General features: G+C 44.0%; 1 long non-coding RNA gene across 1 annotated transcript; it reads right to left on the bottom strand.

Annotated features, from left to right (window-relative positions):
• Positions 1 to 7,589: 7,589 nt before the first annotated feature.
• LOC311042032 lies at positions 7,590 to 8,121 on the bottom strand. Its single transcript, XR_014600453.1, has 3 exons — positions 8,097 to 8,121; positions 7,784 to 7,906; positions 7,590 to 7,691 (listed from the first exon to the last, which is right to left on the bottom strand). It is a non-coding gene; the product is annotated as an uncharacterized lncRNA (long non-coding RNA).
• Between the last annotated feature and the right edge of the window lie 1,507 nt (positions 8,122 to 9,628).

Genomic DNA, 9,628 nt, shown 5'->3' with positions numbered 1-9,628 from the left:
TGCAAAGAGTAACACTGTAAATACAGTATAAACAACTAGACGACGTCAAGATTTGTTGACCTGAGCGACCTGAGCGACATATTGATATAGTGTCGACGGATCCGATCACTTCACACTTACCCAAACAAGTAACAGTCTCTAATGTCATATTGATATTATTGAGTCTTGAGCCACATGGATAGGCTGTAATTATACAGTAGCTGAGCTTTAGACCAGGGACCAGCTGGTGAGTACTGTACATTAACCATGTAGCGTCACACAAGTTATGGGGTGAGAGTATTAGCCTACTGTCCCCTCTTCAGACAAAGGGTTAACTACTTAGGGAGCACAGAAACACACAGAAACACGGTATGTCTTACTTTCCCCCCATTCTGTCTGTCTGTCTGTCTGTCTGTCTGACACGCACGCACGCACGCACGCACGCACGCACGCACGCACGCACGCACGCACGCACGCACGCACGCACGCACGCACGCACGCACGCACACACACACACACACACACACACACACACACACACACACACACACACACACACACACACACAATGGCAGGGGAAAGAGGCTGTTGAATGACTGTCTGATTGATATAGGCCCTGTGAGATGCAGCAGTCTGTGGTACGTCCCTTACAGCAGACTGTCAGCCGGCCTGTGGACAGAGTAATGTCTGGGTGATTTGACTGCTCCCTAACAGGGTACTATGTCAATGTGTCACCAGGCAATTGGGGTTATTATGTGACAGGGCAAACACACACAGTGAGACACGAACATACACACGGCATACGTAAGCACTCACGCCCACACACACACACGCACACGCACGCACACACACACACACACACACACACACACACACACACACACACACACACACACACACACACACACACACACACACACACACACACACACACACACACACACACACACACACACACACACACACACACACACACACACTCACATGGGCAATTTCAATTCAGACAACCAAAATTCCACAGGCAAAAGCAGAGATGCACACAGAGATGTGACACACACACACACACACGCACGCACGCACGCACGCACGCACACACACACACACACACACACACACACACACACACACACACACACACACACACACACACACACGCACACGCACACGCACACGCACACGCACACGCACACACATGATACAAACACCATACATGTATACACAAACATTGCACACATGTATGCACAAAACACACATACAAATGCAAAATAGTCAGATTATGAGCACTAAAGTTCAATCAAGTGGAATGGAAAGAAAGAAAGGGTGGAGAGATAAACAGAGAAGGAGGAAGACGAGACAGGAGATTGGCCAGAAAAGATGGGAATAGAGCAAGAAGAGTGTATCACAGCAGTGGAGGTAAAGGAGCAATACGGTAGAGAGAGGGATGATGAAGATGAGAGAGGAATAAAGGGGTGGGAATAAGCTAAACTGAAGATAGAGGAGATAGAGAGATGGGGGTATAGGGGAGAGGGTATAGAGGGGGGATGGGGGTGAAGATGAGATGGAGGGAAAGAGAAGAGAAGGAGGCTAGAGCAAGGAGGTAGAGATGGAGCGGGGCCCAAAACATCACAGCCATTATGCTGTTGCTATGGGAATTTGGGGGGTCTTTTTCTCCCCAAAACATATTTGAATAATGGGTATGCACACAAATATGCCTGCGCGCGCACGCGCGCGCGCACACACACACACACACACACACACACACTCACTAAGGTGCAAGGTAAGAATATGACATATGAGTTAAATCCCGTTATACTTGGTTACACACCAGTGTCACGCACCAAAAATAAGCTCACAACACTCACAACTAGCATAAATCACCCTTCAGGCCACAGAACGAGGTTTGCAAGATAGTTCTGCCAGTTGTCTTAACTTCTTTCTTTTTTCTTTTCTTTTCTTTCTTTCTTTTTTGTCAACATGTACTACTGTTGTTTGTTAATTATGGGGAATAAGAAGAACCCTATAACACTTATATATAATACTTAAAACCACGTCAATTTATTGAACAGCTGACAGTTGAGAACAGAGTCAGGGAGTTGAAGTTGGCCTTACACATCGAATTAAGGAATGACAATGTTCCCGAATACTTACAAAATGATTTCAAATTGGTTAAAGATACTCATGGATATGCCACTCGATCTTGTGCAACTGATGTTATTCCTTGTAGGTTTAAGAGAGCAACAGGGAAAACACAGTTTTGTAGTGAAAATAGAGTGGAATACGTTGCCATCTACTGTAAAATTAAAACAACAGCCTGCTAACGGTTTCAAAGGATCAGTTACAGCAAAGGGTGGTTGTTGATAAACAATCAGGACATATAATGTTCTTGAATAAATTATTGTATGGTGTTTTTTTTATTATTTTGTATTGCATTTTAATGTGTATTTAAGTGACAAATGTGTGAAATGAAAATAATTCCGTCAATCAAACCCTGTCAACTGTATTATTCTGAACAAACTCACACACCCATGTGTGCTCAGTCACGTCCCTGTGATAATGAGGCCATTTAAAATAAGACGATAAACGGGGGAACTGTGAATTCCCAACTATTCAGATCTGGCACCTTATTTTTCGTTCCTTTCCATCATTCATTGCTGAAGGATGGAGTGATTGAAAAAGAAAAGTAAAAAGCTTAAACCAAGGCCCCACTGAAGCATAGCCTATACAGAAGTAAAGCCAGCTTCAGACACCCATAACATATAATACTGTGTGCGCGTGTGTGCGTGCGTTCATGCGCGCGCGCGTGTGTGTGTTTGTATGGCTATTTGTTTGACTGCACGTGTGTATGATTTGTGTTTTAGATTATTCTCAGCGGATCAAAGTTGCAGCTTGAATGGAAATAATGACTAATACACGCTGTCTAATGTAAGACAGTATGGCCTAATCAGTGGTTCTCAGCCATTTCTGATCTCAGGACCACTGGCTTGTTACAAACTATCCACATGGACCACCTCAACCCACCTCCCCACAGCAATATGTAGCCTATATATGTAGTGCATGAGAGGCATAACAGAGTTACTTCAATTAGATTTACTAATTGAACATGAATGATCTGAAAGCCTTATATGCAACCGATGTCATCACCGGAAATAGCTGATCTACAAGGAGAAAAATGGCTACAGACAGACAGAGGGACAAAAGTCCTTTTGAGAGTTTTCTAAGTTTGATTTGAATTTTATTGTAGAATATAGTTATAGATTTTCAATAGACTAGCCTTTTCAATTACCGGCATTCGTGTGTGTGTGTGTGTGTGTGTGTGTGTGTGTGTGTGTGTGTGTGTGTGTGTGTGTGTGTGTGTGTGTGTGTGTGTGTGTGTGTGTGTGTGTGTGTGTGTGTGTGTGTGTTCATTCAATTCAAGTATAAAAATGAGAAATAACACAGTTGGAGTTGAAAGTGTAAAAACCTATTTGTACACTTAAATGAACAGTCCTTTATTTCTCATGTGTTATAACATCTACAACCTCACAGTCATTTCAGGGTCAATGACAAGGGATGGTGTAGACAGAAGTCAAACAGATCAATATCAGTATCTAGCTTAAGTGAAATCTTGAGGTAAACAGTAGTCATCCAGCCTCATTGTTAAAAATGTATTAACAACCCACTTAAATCCAGAACTTATTTTAAATAATAAATTAGTTAAAAAGTTATTTTAACCAATCTCTATGGTGGCGTATTCAATATAACTAGTATATCTTCAGTGGTTGGAGGTGGTCTCCCTACTGTACTCCATTGAGACATTGAGACCCTTGTGTTGGGTAGGATAGCTACTGTATACTGGTTTAAAGTAGTTCTGCCTGAAGCCTCAATATCTCCCTTTTCCAAGCAGGGATGCCTACGGAGCCCCTGAAGGGACATTACTAGGTAGATTGTTTTAAGTGTAGATACATTTTTTAAAAGGGTCACTTTATTTTTAAAAGCTGGCGGTTTATGTTTTGTGGTATGGGAAAAAAAATCATATGTTGGCAGAAAAAAAGGAGGAGGCTATAAAAACAAAATATTTAGGGGTTGAATTTGTTTTTTAAGGGGGAAGGATTGTTTTGGGGGGGGTTAACATTTTTTTTTATAGTTGCTTAATTATTAAAGGGTGTATAGAATAATCTTTTTAGAGAATTACATTTTTGTAAAGAGGGATGATTTTTTTTTTAGGAGAAAGTTTTTTTTTTTCAAAGTGAGGTTTTTTTTTCAAAGTGAAGAAAGTTTTTTTTTCAAAGTGAAGAAAGTTTTTTTTTCAAAGTGAAGAAAGTTTTTTTTTCAAAGTGAGTGTTTTTTTTTCAAAGTGAGTTTTTTTTTTCAAAGTGAAGAAAGTTTTTTTTTCAAAGTGAGTGTTTTTTTTTCAAAGTCGTGCGCACGACTTTGAAAAGGAGGAAAAATTTAAAAATTTCAAAGAAAAATATTTTTTTTTCAAAGAAAAATATTTTTTTTTTCAAATACATTTTTTTTTTTTTCAAATAATTTTTTTTTTCTCAAAGATTATTATTATTTTTTTCCAAGTTTTTTTTTTTCAAAGTGAGTGTTTTTTTTTCAAGTATTGTTTCATTTTCAAAGTTTTTTTTTCAACGGCCGGGGGTCCACAGGGGTCCCCGTGGCGGGGGTGGCAGCCGGGGTTCCACCGAGGTCCCAGTGGACTGGCCAGGGGTCCACGGGGCTCCCCGTGTCGGCCGGTGCTCAGCTGCCCGACCCGTCCGAAGGGCCACCCTTCCTGGGTACCAGATGGGACGAGTGCCCTCCCTACCCTGGAGGTGCGCCTCGGAGCTCCGGGCGGCCCGTGGACCGTCTCTACCCGGCAAGCGTGGGGTCCCCTCTTCCCCCTCTGCTGAGTTGCTCCGGGGCTCGGGCAGGGACAACGGGGGACCCACCTGGAGCTCGGAGGCACACCTCCAGAGCTGGGAGGGGGGCACTCGTCCCATCTGGTACCCAGGAAGAGTGGCCCTTCGGACGGGTCATTATTATTTCCCCCTTTTCTCTTCTGGACGATTTTCTAATGCAAGTTTAGTCTGAAGTAATTGCGCCGCTTTTTAGTTTCAATAAATTGTAGAATATTAAGTAGGTCTATAATATGCCACCAACGTAATAACACAATGTAGAATGGAGTAGCCTATATCAGTGGTTCTCAAACTTTTTCATGTCAAGGACCCCTAAATTGACACTTATTACCCCACGGACCCCCATTTGAAAAGATTTGCCAGGGACCCCAATAAGAGAAGATTTTTACAGCTCTCGCAGTGATTCTCAACCATTTTTATTTCAAGGACCCCCAGTTTGACATGCATCAGGCTATGGACCCCTATGTAATGGCATTTATACCTCTGGGACCCCAATTCATATTGTAAAATCAATGTTAATTTAACTTTGAGAGTGTCCAAATGGAACCAAATGGACCCGTTAGGGTCCATTTGGTTCCATTTGGCCACTCTCAGAGTTACAGACCCATAAGGGTCCATTTGGTTCCTGTCCATCATTTAGCTGGGTACCCCCTGGAACCCCCTCAAGTACCCCTGGGGGTCCCCGGACCCCACTTTGAGAAGCATGGGCCTATATAATGCCCCCATCTTTCTAATTCATTAACATGCCTCATGCTGCTATTGGAGAACTAAAACTAGATAGGCTTAGAGAGAGAGCTTCGCCTATTTATAGAATCACTTCTACAAATTAAAAAAGAATAAAAACATACATGCATGCATGTATACAGTATAACCATATAGACCTATTTAACTACTGCTGGAGCCCATATTATGTGAATGAGATTACAGGATTGAAAAACTACTTTGATCAAAAATAAGTTACTTCTATACTTACTTCCAACTTCTACAAGTGAAAGAGGTGATTCACTCTAACAATCGTCTTGGGTCATCTTTCTAATTAACATGCTAATCATCGTCTCATCATCTTGGGTCATGTTCTGCTATTGCAGCTATTAAGTACCTCAAATGGCATGTGAATGCAGAGGTGAGTCGTCTTGGGTCATCATTGACATGCTAAGGTACAGCTATTGTCATTGAAGTTATTGAAATAATAAATCAAATAGATAGGTCACTTTAACTCCTCATCACAACCACGTAGCCTACAAAATCAGGGTCTTTATTTGCCACTCTTTGCAGAAATGTATACATCAGCAATAACTGTGTCATCACATCATCACTGTGTCATCATGTTGGGTGTGTTGTTCAAGCCCTCTTAGATGGCTGGCTGTAGACATGGTCAGGTCAGGTTGTAACCTTGGCAGGGCGTCCAGCAGCAATCCGATGTTTTCCACCAAAGCTGTGTGTGTGTGTGTGTGTGTGTGTGTGTGTGTGTGTGTGTGTGTGTGTGTGTGTGTGTGTGTGTGTACACACACACACACACACACACACACACACACACACACACACACACACATACATATATATTTATATACATACACACTGATATAAATGACAGCTTAAATTAAAAGTGCATACAAGAATTACAAATAGACATTTGTGCTTTGACATTTGCCATGTTCATGACTGCTGTTTCCTACATTATCAATTGCTTATGTCACGTTGAACTCTGTTGAATAGTATTACCCCACAAAACATATAGATCTTAGTTCATTACATAAGTCATTACATGCTCAATGTTGCATTTATCTCATGCTATGCCGACATACAGTACATTCCCACATTCATGTTGCTAACAGAAAGCCTTTGGCCAAAAAATAGACCAATTAAAAAACCTTTTTCTTTTGCACTTGAAGTATACTTAGCTTACATGACAAAGACTCAAACCATTGGAGGGGGGTAACTCTTGGAAGCTAGTGTACTTTACTATCATCAGGATGACTTGAACCATTGAACAGGGGTGTGGGGGGTAACCCATTTTTGAAATCTTGGAAGCCTGGGATGTCAAAGATGAAAGTCTGAATGAACTCCCAAACCTGGGAACATGGTTTCAGGGAAATTGAGATCGAAGACATAAAATGCTTTAAAACACCCATCACCCAAAAGAGATGGGTGCGCCAAGGCCGCCCCATTTATTATCACATAAGCTTGGGAACACTTATGCCCCTCCCCTAGCATAAAAAATATGGATACTCTGTGGTTGCTGCGGTCAGCTACTGCACCAGGTTTGCCACAGGCTGAAGAAGAAAAGAAAAGAGAGGAAAGAACAAGATTATTACAAGTTGATACAACAGGTTAAATTGAACTCCAAAGCTCCAGTGCTGTAGTCAAGTCACTATATCTGGAGTCTAGGTTGAGTCAATTCCCCAGTAGTGCTCAAGTCCAAATAGAGTCCAAAGTTACTGAACATGAGTGTGAATGCACATGTAGGTGGAACACACATGCCTGCCCTTACACAGCATTAAAATAATGTCACTGTAATTAGCTATCAATATCTTATGCTAACTTATATATTAGGCTATATTACAAAAAATGTGTCTGCATGATCCATCTGTTTGTTGGGCTTCTTCCTCACGGAAGACCAAGGCTGGAGACCAAGGCTGGGGAGCTAACCCATACTGCTCCCGGAATATGTGAGCTCTATGCGAATACCAGCTGAGAGCAAATCTACTGTATGTTGACGCGAAGGTCACCCGTCTTCTCCTTCCTGGCCGGCCATGTGAGTGATCTTCGCAGAGAATTCAGAGTTCATCTCCCAGTACACTCAGGATTTAACATCGAGAAATCCTGAGAAATCTACAGACAGGAAAAGACAAAAAAAATGTGTAAGGCACAAACAATAATCGATTTAGTCTGTACTAAACTTATTCTGTGAGATGTAACCTCACCATGCCTTGAGTGTCCACTAGATGCGGCAACTCTTCGATTATGGCTTGGATTGAATTTGTCCCATCTGCAGTCTGCAGTGGTGGCCACATGTTTTGGCAAGGCTTGTCTGCAGTTATTTGATTCTGTGAAGAGCAGAAAAAGATTAACCCAAGCTAATGGTGATAGATGAACATCCAAGTTTACAAGAACGGTTTGTTGCAAAAAGCATAGTCACATTCACTCCTAAATGTACAGTAGTCACTGTACATTTGAGTTGGATTGAGATAGAAGGGCAACTTGTACCTTATTTCAATCCAAGACACCTTGCTTTACCTTTTTCATGTGACTCCTCCCTGGCCTGGGTTGAAACATGCATCATAAAGTAGAGAAAGTTATCAGAAAAGAACACACACAAACACACATGCACACATTAGGAAATAACTAGAGGTTACGTAGGTAACCCCGGTTCTTTTAGTTTAGGAGTGAGGCACTCACTATGGGAAACAGCGCCATCTGGCGATGCAACAGAGCTACACAATACGCTCCCGGGGCCCATTTCATTGGGCTAGAGGGTATGTCACGTAACCGGCTGTCCCTTCCCCTTTCCGGAAGGACATATAAGGGCTGGTCGTGACGTAGTACTTCCTCTTACCACAGGTCCTCTGTTCGCAGTGGCGAAACAAAGGGGTGTTTGGTGAGTGCCTCACTCCTAAACTAAAAGAACCGGGGTTACCTACGTAACCTCTAGTTCTTTGTCGTTTTGAGTCGTGAGGCACTCACTATGGGATCTATAAACCCCCCGGAAGCGTTAAAAACATTGTATCCCCAGAAAAAAACGCACGTCCCCTACTGGCTCAGGGACCCGCACACGGCGGGCCCCCGCTTCAGGGACGCCCAGGCCCACCGGGCCTGGACACGGCACAAGGGATGAGATAAACGAAAACCCCGACAGACCGAAGTCTTCCCCATTCAGCTAATAGAAGACAAGGCTCGTCACCTACTAACCTCCTAGTAAGGGAACAGGGCCCCCCTGCTCCCTAGGACCCAACAGATTGTTAGCCCCACGGGATCACATCAGGGGGAGAAAGGCACCTCAAGTAGATGAGGCTGCCACGCCAAGGACTGCGTGCGTCACCGAGGAAGCCGCCATGTCCAGGCTGTAGAAAGCTGCAAAGGTCGAAGGAGACGACCAGTCAGCAGCCCTGCAAATCTCCTGGACCGAAAACCTCTCTAGAGAGGGCCCAGGAAGCAGCCAATCCCCTAGTCGAGTGCGCCCCCAATCCAACAGGTACTGGGGCCCCACTACTAGTATAGGCGAGCCTTACGGCCTCAACCATCCACCTGGAAAGCGTTGACTTGGCCATCGCTTTCCGCTGGTCACCCCAGCCGTAGGTGACAAACAATCGTGTTTACGACCTACCAGGCGCCGTCACCTGACAGTAGAGCCTCAAAGCCCTCACTGGACAGAAACAAAGTGACCACTCATCCACCGCCGAAGCGAAAGGAGGTGGATGAAACGCAACCAATCTGACCGGAGCCGGTGCAACCCCCCCGGTCTTGGTAACGAACGCCAAGTTTGGCGTCAGCAGAACCCGTCTGCTATCCCCAGAGCACCTCAAGCACTCCGAACTCACCGGGAGTGCATGCAGGTCACCGACCCTCTTGGCCATAGCCAGGGTCACCAAAAAGACTGTTTTCAGACTCAACACCTTGAGGCTCCCAGTCTCGAGACGTTCAAACGGGGGGAAGGCAGAGTGCATTCAGCACCACCGCCAGATTCCAAGCCGGAAACAGAGGCCTGTTACCCGGCCTGGTCCGTCTGGCCCCGCCCAAGAACCGCCGTACCAGGTGACGATCGCCAACCG

Source organism: Gymnoscopelus microlampas (genome assembly GCF_963454915.1).
Source record: "Gymnoscopelus microlampas genome assembly, chromosome: 3".
NCBI classification, from domain to species: Eukaryota; Metazoa; Chordata; class Actinopteri; order Myctophiformes; family Myctophidae; genus Gymnoscopelus; species Gymnoscopelus microlampas.
The sequence above is the reverse complement of the archived record's forward strand: the minus strand, read 5'-3'. Positions and strand labels throughout refer to the sequence as shown.